This window comes from Oryctolagus cuniculus, chromosome 5 (genome assembly GCF_051225735.1).
Source record: "Oryctolagus cuniculus isolate XC-2025 breed Fujian yellow rabbit chromosome 5, ASM5122573v1, whole genome shotgun sequence".
NCBI classification, from domain to species: Eukaryota; Metazoa; Chordata; class Mammalia; order Lagomorpha; family Leporidae; genus Oryctolagus; species Oryctolagus cuniculus.
In genome coordinates, this window is record NC_142871.1 from 8,556,363 (window position 1) to 8,568,210 (window position 11,848).

General features: G+C 52.4%; 1 long non-coding RNA gene across 1 annotated transcript; it reads left to right on the forward strand.

The window, feature by feature from the left end:
- Nucleotides 1–5,164: 5,164 nt before the first annotated feature.
- LOC138849556 (uncharacterized) lies at nt 5,165–10,174 on the forward strand. Its single transcript, XR_016233578.1, has 2 exons — nt 5,165–6,000; nt 7,563–10,174. It is a non-coding gene; the product is annotated as an uncharacterized LOC138849556 (long non-coding RNA).
- The last annotated feature ends 1,674 nt before the right edge of the window (nt 10,175–11,848 follow it).

Genomic DNA, 11,848 nt, shown 5'->3' on the forward strand with positions numbered 1-11,848 from the left:
TCCCCACAACGCCAGGCTGGGCCAGGCTGAGGCCGGAACTCGAGCTCCATCCGGGTCTCCCAGGTGGGTGGGAGGGACTCCAGCACAGGACTGCCTCCCCGGGTGCACGTTAGCAGGAAGCTGGAGATGGAAGCTGAGCCAGGACTCAACACCAGGCAGCTGATGCGGCAGGTGGGTGTCCCAAGCAGTGTCCAATTTGGGTCAAAAATCAGTGGTTCCCAGGGCAAAAAAGCCATGACTGATTTTAGTTCAGCTCACCATTTCATGACCTTAGGATAGTGCAAAAGTGACCCAAATTCAGTAGAAACTGGACCTGGAATTTTGATTTGGGGGGGGGCTAGCGACACACAGCACGACCCTCCCTTTCAACCCTGGGCAGCGGCAGTGACGGTGCACACGTCACCACTTCGGTCATGAGTGGCGTCAACCGCTCTACAGTGTACAGTGTCACCAGTGCTTTCTGGGTGCTGCTTTGTGTTCTGGAATTCTGTCACGTCTACAAAGCTCCCATCCCTGTGGGTGATAGTTACCCTTTGTGGGTTTTCTGTAGGGTGATTTCTCCCAACCTTAGTAAGTGTTCTGAGCACGCTTCAGTTGGTCCATCCAAAGTAGAACTTTGGGTAGCTTGGCTGAAGTTGAGTAAATTTTTGACTTAAACTCAACTCACTACAGGTTTACTGGGACTTGACCCCATTGTAAGTCAAGGAGCATCCATTTTTATCTGGGATATGTCCCTTCGATGCTCTCACAAACACTCACCAAACACTCACATACCTTTGTACACCCACAAAAGCCGTATGGAGTTTCAGGAGTCCACAGACCACTGTCTCATGGATTTATCCCTGAATACCGCTAATTAAGAGATATTTTACAATAGGGGGTTTGGATTTTGACAGTCATTGCCAAGCTTTTATTTTATTTGAGCTAAGATCTACAATAAATAGATCATTAGGAGAGAGCAGAGATCATGGGAAAAAAGATAAATCAACTCCAAATGCATGGGTTGTCTCTGTTCTTTGCAAATCCTTGGTGAGGGAAGGGGGCCGTATTTCAGAGAGGTGTTTATGAGCCTGGGCTTTGGTAATGAGCTGTGGTTTTCAGCAGCCCCTGGAGCGGCTCACTGTGTCTCACGGCTTGGAAAGATCCCCTGCAGAGGCAGGGAGGCCACGGATGAGGAGGGTCGGATCCGAGCCGTTAACCAGCGCGGATTCTGGGGCCGCAGCCTGCTGGTGGCTTTCCTGTGGCTGGAGAGTCGCTCAGGGAGGACAGGAGAGGAGAAGGTCTCTACACCTGCTGGCTGTTCAGAAACAAGATCTTAGATTTTCCCCAACTGAGGGTGCACGTGAAGCTTAGTGCTGGAAGGAATTTGCGTAACCGTCGTTCATGGCTTGGGCCAATTGCTTTACGTGCTTCTGTGCCTATCTGGGACTGGTCTCACTGGGGGCGAGTTTGGTCTGGACTGGACTAAGGACTTCAGGGCCGGTGAGGACGCGGAGGGGAAAGAAAGCCTAAGAGTGACCTTGGGCCAAGTCACCGCACCTACCAGGCTTCAACCTTCTCAAAATTAAAGATGTTCTGTCCTTGTGGTGAGAGGTATTGAGAGGCTCCATCTACCAGGAATGTTCTAGGCACCTGGGACACAGGAGTAAACAAACAAATAAAACGCACTGTTTCTCTAGGGCAGACTGGGACTCAGATTGGAATGTTCACAGGATGATAAGATTGAGTGAACCAGGGCCCACGGAAGAGCAGAGGAGGGCCAGCAGGTGGCTGGGGCTGCGGGAGCGGGCAGTGGGGAGGACGTGCAGCCAGAGGCCCGATGATGCTGATACAGCTCTGAGGATGCCCAACTTGGCCCGGGTTTTGTGCCTTCCCTGCCTCGAGCCCATCGACACCGGCTGCTCGGCAAGCAGCTTACAAAGCGTGCAGCATGCGTGCGCCCTGAGTAGCCCCGCACCACTGAAGCAGCGAAGACGGAAGTCCCTCCTTCCTAGGCCATGGCCTTGGCGCTCTAGGACTGCACGACCTCAGTGCCCACAGATCCAGGGGCTGAAGCCCTACCACTGCCCTCCTTCGTGGCCACCTGTCTGCAGAGGGCGCTGATGTCCCCTGGCCCCCACGGCATCTTTCTCTTTGCTACCCTTGAAGCCTGCCAGCATCACCAAGAGTGTCGCCTTGACTGGGGTGGGGGTGTCCCTGGGCTCCCTGCTCCGGGCCTTGGCCTTGGGGGAGCTGTCCGTCCCAGAGCCATGCTATGGCCATGCGGGTTCTCTTGAGGCTTCTGACTCTTGTCGCAGGCCCTTGGCTGGGACCCTTGCCACACACAGAAGCCGTCCAGAGCGGAGGGGAACGCAGGAACCTGAAGCCCCTTTGCCCTTAGCCTTTAGCCTCTCATCAAATGAGCTATGCAGCCTGGCGCAGGCGGCCCAGTTTCCTCAGTGTGTCCAGCAGGAGTCCTCATAAGCACTTGTCTAAGCAGTGAGTGACACACTGCACATGAGCAATGAGCATGGGGTCTGGCATATAGTGCATCTAGAACATTCCACATATCCTAGAGGAGTACGGATTTAGAGTATTTTCTCATAGATACCTTGAGAAACAGTTGTGAAATATAAATTGGCACAGTGTTTCTATGAAAAATGGATGGTTACACATACCAAGAGGTCTAAAAAGTTTTTAATCTCATTAGGCGCTATTGCCTTGGCCGCACAATGGAAATTTTCAGAACTGTGAATGAGTGTACAGGCGGGGTGGGTCATTGGCCTAGCAGTTAAGGTGCGGTTTGGATGCCTGTGACCCTTACCCGAGTGCCTGGAATTGATTCTCACCTCTGGCTCCTGGCCCCAGTTTCCTGCCAACTCACACCCTGGGATGTGGTGGAATGAGAAGGCCATGCCAAGATGGCCACTGGCAAGCGAGCGTCAGTTACTCAGGAATGCTTCAGAACCACCTGGCAACAGAGCCTGCCTGGCAACAGGCAGTGATTGGTTAGTGCTGCTGTGGATTCGTTCTGAGAGGAGGAGCATGGTGGGGGCAAGAGGTGCAGAGTCACCACACAGACCCCGGGAGTCGGGTGAAAGCGGGCCTGAGGCGAGCAGCCGGCAGACTTGTTTATTTCAGTTGCTACAGCTGCTTATATAGCCAAGACAGCCAATCCGGTCAAGGGGCGGTCTATAACCTAACCAATCACACCCTGTTGCCATGCAGTTTCTGAAGCCATCCAATCACAGCCTGTTGCCAGTCAGGCTCCGTTGTCATGTGGTTTCTGAAGCCAACCAATCACAGCCTGTTGCCAGGCAGTTTCTGTTGCTAGCAGCCATCTTGGCATGGCCTTCTCATTCCACCACAGGGCATAAACCGCCCCTTGACCGGATTGGCTGCCTTGGCTATATAAGCTGCTGTAGCAACTGAAATAAACGAGTCTGCGGGCTGCTTGCCTCAGGCCTGCTTTCACCCGACTCCCGACTCCCGGGGTCTGTGTGGTGACTCCGTGCCTCTTGCCCCCACCACGCTCCTCCTGTCAGAACGAATCCACCGCAACATCAGGGAGTAGTGAGGATGGCTCAAGCCACTGCGTTCCTGCTGTCCGAATGGGAGAGCTGGATCGTATTCCAGGCTCCCGGAGTCCATCTCAGCCACATTCCGACTGCTGCAGGCTTTCGGGGAGTGAACCAGCAGGTGGGGGCTCTTTCTTTATCTCTGTCTCTGCCTCTTGATCTCTCAAATAAATAAAATTTGGAAATTTTATACAAGAATGTTCATCACAGTACTTTTAATAATTACAAAAAATTGATGGCAACTTAAATGATCCAAGACACTTGTAATGGGTAGAAATAATTATGGTATATGCAGAGGTGGGATATTATGCAGTCATTAAAAATAAATAACAGAGGCCAGCACTGTGGAGTAGTAGGTTAGGCCTCTGCCTGCGGCGCCGGCATCCTGTATGAATGCTGGTCCGAGTCCCAGCTGCTCCACTTCCCATCCAGCTCCCTGCTGATGGCCTGGGAAGGCTGTGGAAGATGGTCCAAGTCCTTGGGCCCCTGCATGCATGTGAGAGACCTGGAAGAAGCTCCTGGCTCCTGGCTTCAGATGAGCCTAGCTCTGGCTGTGGTGGCAATTTGGGGAGTGAACCAGCAGATGGAAGACCTTTCTCTCTGTCTTTCCCTCTCTCTGTCTATAACTCTTCTTGTCAAAAAATAATTAAATAAAATCTTTTAAATAAATAAAATAAATAATGTTTATAAAGACTATTCAATGATGTGGGAAAATCCCGTGGCTTACCTTTAATCAAAAAATTCAGGGGGTCAGGGTTGCAGTACAGGGGGTTAAGCTGGTACCGTGACAGTTCAAGTCCCGGCTGCTCCACTTCTGATCCAGCTCCCTGCTGTGGCCTGGGAAAGCAGCGGAAGATGACCCAAGTGCTGGGGCCCTGCACCCGTGTGGGAGACCCAGCTGAAGATCCTGGCTCCTGCTTTTGGCCCAGCCCAGCCCTGGTCATTGTGGCCATTTGGGGAGTGAATCAGCAGATGGAAGATCTCTCTCTCTCTCTTCCTCTCTCTCTGTAACTTTGCATTTCAAGTAAATAGATAAATCTAAAAAAAAAATGATGTGAAATTACATATGCAAGATGGTATTCCCCTTGCCAAGACATTATCATCTGTTATAGATAAAAACTGAAAAGAAATATGGGTCAAAGTATTAATAGTGATGTCTTTCTGAGTGATTGGACTGCACGTATTTTTAGTTTCCCCTTTGACCTTTGCTAAGTCTCTAAAATGAACACAGATTACTTTTTAAAGCAGGAACAAGACAATGCACTTCGTTTTTAAATAGCGTGGTAAGTACACACATATTTATCAGATCATGTGTCTGGGATTTTATTTGGAAAATATGGTTACAGTAAATATAGGTCAACTACTTTCCAAGATTTTTTAATTGGAAACTTTAAAAAAATTGAAAATAAATTATTTCCTGGACTCTCTGAGGATGTGAAAGGAAATAAAAGTTTAATGGAGGCCGGGTGGTGCCTTCAGCATTCCGCTCCGCTAACAGTTCTTGGCCTTAGGGACAGTTTTAGGGTGGGGTTTAGAGAACCCGCTCAGAGGCCTCTGGATCAGCCAGCCCGGGACAGGCGTTTAGCTCTGGGGAAAACAGCCTTCCTGGGCTTTGCTGTTAGGTCAGCTCACAACAGGAAATGCAGCTGCAGGGGCCTTCGGAGGGAGGGCTGAGCTAGTCAGACATCCATGTTCCCAGGAGTCCTTTATTTTTCCAGAACCTCGAATGCAGGAAAATGACGGAAACACACACGGGGTGCTGCTCAGCCTTTAGGGTACCGAGAATGAGCTGAGCACCTGGGGACGTGGAGATTTTCCTTCAGCAGGTGCAGGTGGGGTCAAGATGCTGCCTCCCTGTCCAGTTCCCAGGTGATGCGGGCTGCTGGGGGGAGCCAGAACCGCTCTCCAGGGGCAGAGGACGAGGACACCTGCGAGGCATTCCTAGAGAGCCGCGGTGCAAGCCGGAGTGTGCGGGGCAAGCCGGGTGTCGTCTCAGCGGGTCATCACCAGCGTCACAGCGCTGCAGGCCACGGCTCCAGTGCAGTGGCTCTCAAGCCGCCCAGAGAACCCGGGTCGGAACACAAGGACACACCTGGGCTGCAGCTCCCAGGGGTTTTGATTGCTGGGTCCTGGGAGCCGCGCCCTTAGGAGCTCTCTGGGTTCTGACGCACAGTGGTCCCGAGAGAGCCGAGGACTCTGTTGGCTGCTTCGCGACCCCGCTGGCGCGTCGGGCTTGGGTGAGGCACAAGTCTGCACCTCCTGGCTGCACCTGTGCCTCTTCCCTTTGTCCGGGACCCCCGCTTGCTTGAAGTGCATTCTTGACCTAGGCATCGCGATTCTAGAAGAATCTTCAGAATGAGATGAAGGGTCCTGACCCATCTTTCCCACTCCCCTGCCAAGTGGGCATTCCCCAGGCTCTCTTCCTAACAGACCCAATGATCAGGTAAGTGGGAAAGATTTGCCGATCAGTGAGGAACCTGGAGTTTGCTATCAGTCAGCGTTCTCCGTGTGTGTTGCACGTGAGGCCAGCACTTGTGCATCTGTTGTTTCCAGGGAGGCCGGGGGCCGGGGATGCTGGTGGAGGATTTGGAAAACATCTCTGGCTCAGGAGGCTGTGCGACTATGCTCACAAGAAACTCTTCATGATTCCAAGATTTGGGGCCAGTGTTGTGGTGCACCAGGCTAAGCCGATGCCTGCGACACCGGCGTCCTATATGAGTACTTGTTTGAGTCTTGTTCCTTTCCAGCTGCCTGCTAATGTGCCTGGGAAGGCACCAGAAGATGGCCTGAGTGCTTGGGCCCCTTCCACCCACATGGGAGAGACCTGGCCGGAGATCCAGGCTTCTGGCTTCAGCCTGGCTCTGTACCAGCCATGGCGGGCATTTGGGGAGTGACTCAGCGGATGGGAGATCAAGTCCCCTCTGTTTCTCTACCCATTCTCTCTCTATAACCCTGACTTTTAAACTAATAAATGAATCCTTGAAAAATGATTTCAGGATTAGAGTTCTATAGAGACAGAGGTTGGTAGATGAGAAAAGTTCAATGTCCTACCCTCTTGATTAGTAAAATGAAAACATCCATGAAAAAATAATTGATGACTGCACACACGGTGGTTTAGATTCCCAAAGGATGCTGGCTCTGACCTCCAGAATCCAAAGCCGCCAAGAATCCCCAAAGTGTCAGCTAATCTTGGTGGCACGGAAGCCCAGAGACGGGATATTTTTGGTTCCACCGTTTGGAACCCAGGGAAGGCAGAGCAAACAGGAGAACCGTGAAACCTACAAGACATTGATTGTGGATGAAGGCCAAAGCAGCTGAACCTAGGGCCCGAGATGACTTATTGCCTCACTTTCATTGTGGTGAAAAGCACGTCACGTTAAATTTGCCATCCTAACCACTTTTAAGCGTCCGGGTCAGTAGTGTTAGTATCGTCGTGTTGCTAGGCAACCAGTCTCTAGAACTTTCTCACCTTGCAAAACTGAAACTCGAGACTCCAGTAAGCTACTAATCCCCCTTCCCCCGGCGGCCTCGCTCTACTGCCTGCGATTTCGACTAGCTTAGGTCTTCCTGGGAAAGGAATCCTACAGCGTTGCTGCTCCTGTAACTGGCTTATTTTGAAACGAGCTCTCTGTAAGAACGGTTTTCAGAAATAAACCCTGGACCAGCACGAGTTAGTTAACAAACGCTTAGAGAGTTCTTGGGGGCATGTCTTCAGTCATGTGCCAGCCGTGCAGGAGGGAAGGGGGGTTTGGAACAAGGATAAGTGGGTTGGTGGCCTTGACCCTGGGGTAGGTGCAGGGAGCAGGACCAAAGAGATGAATCGCGTGCAGTGAGGGGTGGAGACCAAGACAGGGACCAAGTCTGAGAGCAGCTGGAAAAAGTGGAGAAACAATTATTTTAAAGGGGAGGGCGGTGCTGTGGCACAGCGGATTAATGCCTGGCCTGAAGCGCCGGCATCCCATAGGGGCGCCGGTTCTAATCCTGGCTGCTCCTCTTCTGATCCAGCTCTCTGCTGTGGCCTGGGAAAGCAGTAGAAGATGGCCCAAGGAGGCTGCATGGGAGACCTGGAGGAGGCTCCTGGCTCCTGGCTCCTGGCTTCGGATTGGCGCAGCTCTGGCTGTTGTGGCCATCTGGGGAGTGAACCAGCGGATGGAAGACCTCTCTCTCTGTCTCTACCTCTCTCTGTAAGTCTTTCAAGTAAATAAAAGAAATCTTTTTTAAAAAAGACACTGGGATATAATAATTGCACCTGCGTGGGACCCAAGTCCAGTTGATTGTATTCCCTCTGACACTATGGTCACTTAGGGTCACCCTGAGATTTTGGGGCATCACCGGTACCGGGAGGGCTACATGTCACGGGCCTGTCCAGAGAGGGAGGTGGCTGCTGGGACATGACAGGATGAAGGGTGTAGCTGAGAAAACACTGACAGGGCCGCAGGAATGGGAGACTGCAGGTGGAGAAGGGCCGGAAGACGCAGGGTGTGTGTGGGGAATCCCACAGGAATCTCAAAAAGAGTCATGGACCGCCGCTTACCTGAAAAGGAGATGAACTGTGGAAACTCCACAGTAAAACACTGAAAAGTTACCGCTGGCCACAAAAGAAAAGTAAAGTGGAGTTCTAAGTCAGGAGCTGAGGCAATGCCTAACGGCTGGCAGGGAGATGCTCCTGATCCTACCAAGCAGGCACTCTGGTCAGTCAGGTAACAGTGCGCTGTGGACAGTACCCTCCTACCCACGCTGACTGGACAGTTCAAACAGGAGTAAGGCGGGGACAGTATGGACTGGACTGTTCAACTGCGAGCAAGGAGGAACCAGCACTGATTGGACAACAAGTCGGAGGATGGCACGCTGGAGGACTGCCGGAAATGAGGATAAAAAGGGAGCCCTTGAACCACTCTCCATCCTCTCGGGGATCATGGCCTGGTGTGTGTGAACCTCTGGATCTCCACACATCCGGAGCTGAAGAGGCAGCCCGCTACTCTGCATAGAGCAGATGGCGGCACAAGCCGACCTGCAGAGCTGTCCCTGAGCTGTAACCCCACTGTCTGTGTGAGTGTGTGTGTGTGTGTGCGGGCCCAGTGTGCGGGCCCAGTGCGTGCAAACCTCTGGATCTCCTCACACTTGGAGCCGAGAGCCAGCTCGCTGGCCCCCTTGCTAAGCGACACAAGGCGACTACAGGATCAAAACTCCAGCCGAGATGCCGCCTCACCGCCTTGCCTGGAGTCCTTATCTGCCTGCTGCCAGACCTGACCACAAAGCCGGACCAGGCCTCTCAGCAGGGACCTCTCCAACTTCTCGCCTGGCCGTCCGCCTGGGAACTTTGAGCCTACTGCCCAGAGGGACAGCCTTCCCACGACTTCCTGCCTGTAAGTGACTGATCCGAGATCCGTCTCTGCCGAGACATGGAGCTCTGGACCTTGAACACTGACACTCTTTTTTGTGACTGTGATATGAGCCTTGAAAACGCAGCTTTTACAAATAGTGTTAGTCATGTGTAATATAATGTAACTATGCTTTGACCCTATGCAAGGTACCTGTAAATAATGCTGGAGACCTTGATGTACACATACTATTACAATTAGATAGCCCTCAACATTACTTTCACGCTGTATACTGTGATCTGCGGATTAATGAATAAGTTCAAGTAGCATTGTTGATGTGGATATTAATGGTGTTGATTCTAGTAGTCCTCTAGTCATTAAGGAAATAGTGTTACTCTGATAGTTACGTATTATAGTAAGTAAGTTAAGTAGATGATAAGTAGTTATGTTAAAGCTAAGTGATTCAGCAAATGTGTTAAGTTAGCTATAAGCTATGATAAGTGACATTAATGACATTATTGATAGTGATATTAGTGATATTAATAAGGGTGTTAAGTAATTACGTTAAGTTAGGTGATTAAGCTAAGTAGTTAAGTGTGGGGAGCAACTCGGACTAGACTGTTACTGGAATTAGGACTTATTCTATGCATCTGCTCTCCCACAATATGGTGCTGAGAAGGGAGTAACAACTTCTACGCAGCTGCCTCTCGCCAACTCGAGTGATGACCTGCAGGAGCTGATCCTGCTCCTGATTGGAGGAGAGCAGCGTACTCGGCGTGTGGGTAGCAGAGTTGGGATTGGTGGAAGAGGACTATAAAGGAGGAGAGAGACAACATGCACCAGGAACATCTAAGGGGAACATCTATCTGAAGGAACACCTGTGCAGCCCCCGAGAGAGCCGGCTGGCGGTGTGCCGCTCCCCCGCGGAAGTGGGGAAAGTGGCAGGGGGAACCACCCTTCCACGGAGGTGGAAGGGTCGGTAGCCAACCCGGGAAGAACCAGCAGCAAACCCGGGGAGGGCCAAGCAGACAAAAGAACAGCGCAGGGTCCCGTGTCATTCCTCCATGAAGAGGGGGAGCGACAGTTAAGCTAAGTAGTTATGTTAAGCTAAGTAGCTAAGTTAAGTAGTTAAGTCACGTTAAGTAGTGGTGTTAAGTTTATTGATAAGTGTATTAATTAGCATCGATTGATAAGTATATTGGTACTGATAAGTGTATTGACCTCAACGAGCATGCTGATGAGTAGTGTGATAAAAAACCCCTGGTGTGTAAGCGATTAAATCTCTTTGGAAATTCAGTCTTGTGTCCTGGTGTTCCTTTCTTCCCCATGACTGACAGCTCGTACGTCGCACTGGCTACTGTTGAGTTGCGTGACAGCAGGCGCTCGCGACAGTGTGGCCTGGGAAAAGCACGGCGGTCGAGGTCGGGAAGGGACGAGCTCCTCTCCTCGGGGGCGCGCAGATGGGGCCCCGCGTGGAGCTCCTGAGCTCCGCCGGTCGCTCGCACAGCCCAGGCTGCTCTGCCCTCCGGCCTCAGTGGAGGACGTGGTTGGGGTCTCCGTGATGGACACAGCAACGGTGGCAGCGCGCGCAGAATGAACCCCGACTCCAACACTGGGGAAACTCGACTGCCGAGCGGGCATCAGCTGGTAACAAGGGGTCTTCCCTGAACTTGCTGCGGTGACGCTGTCGAAGAAAAAGTGCTGTGGGGGTGCGGTCTGGACCATGTACGGCAAGTCCACAAGACCTTGGGCATGACCCTGCCGTCGTCCAGAAATGGGCGTGCGTGTGTGTGTGTTTGTGTGTGTGTGTCTGAGAGAGAGAGAGAGAGAGCGAGCAGCAAATGCAGGAATAACTGTTGGAATTAGGCAACGGCGAAGCAGGGGCTCAGGACCCTGTTTCCTCTGTCCTGGTCCCACAACAAGAACGCTGCTTCTCTGGGATGAAGTCCGGCTGATGCAGGCGCAGCAGTAGGTTAGTTCCAAGAGCTCTAGACAGAGCCTCCCGCTCGGGGCCCTGAGCGGCGCCCTCCGTGGACGTGACCGAACACAGCGTGCGGCTGGCTGTGAACACAGCCTCCGTTTGTGGTCTCGACGAAGCTGCTACGCGTACTGTGTGGGCTGTCCGGGAAGGTGGAGGGGCCTCCTGTCTGTGGGGGAGCTGACTTGTTTTGTGGGTGCGTGTGCGTTTACCATAATTGTAAAGATTCGTGCATTATATAGCCTGCCCGCAGGTCTAGTGTTCACCAGGCCGAAACCCTCCCGGAGGCCAGGGCTGGGTTCCTCCAGGTCGATCCTGGGACTCAGCCTGGAGCGGGCGATGGGAGGCAGCTGGGGTGCCTAGCAAGGCTGTCCTGGTAACACCACCCCCCTGCACTCTGGAAAGCCCTCAGTGGGGGCAGGTGGTAAGCCTGGTGGTTAGGACGGCTGAGCCCGTTCCTGGTTCTGGTTCCTGGCTCTGGCTGCCTGATAATGTAGACCCTGGCTCAGTAATCGCTGGCCCCATGTAGGAGACCTGGATGGAGTCCCCAACTCCTGGCTTCTGGCAGAGCCTGGCCCTAACGTCAGGGCCTCCGGGGAGCAAACCAGCTGATGAGAGTTCTTTTTCTCTCTCTGTTGGTTAATAATAATAATAAAACAGTGTTTAAGAAGTGATGGTTTGGCCCGGTGCCGTGGCTCACTTGGCTAATCCTTGCCTGCGGTGCCGGCATCCCATATGGGCGCCGGATTCTGTCCCGGTTGCTCTTCTTCCAGGCCAGCTCTCTGCTGTGGCCAGGGAGTGCAGTGGAGGATGGCCCAGGTGCTTGGGCCCTGCACCCCATGGGAGACCAGGAGGAAGCACCTGGCTCCTGGCTTCGGATCGGCACAACTGTGGCGGCATTTGGGGAATGAACCAACGGAAGGAAGACCTTTCTCTCTGTCTCTCTCTCTCTCACTGTCCATAACTCTACTTGTAAAATAATAATAATAAAA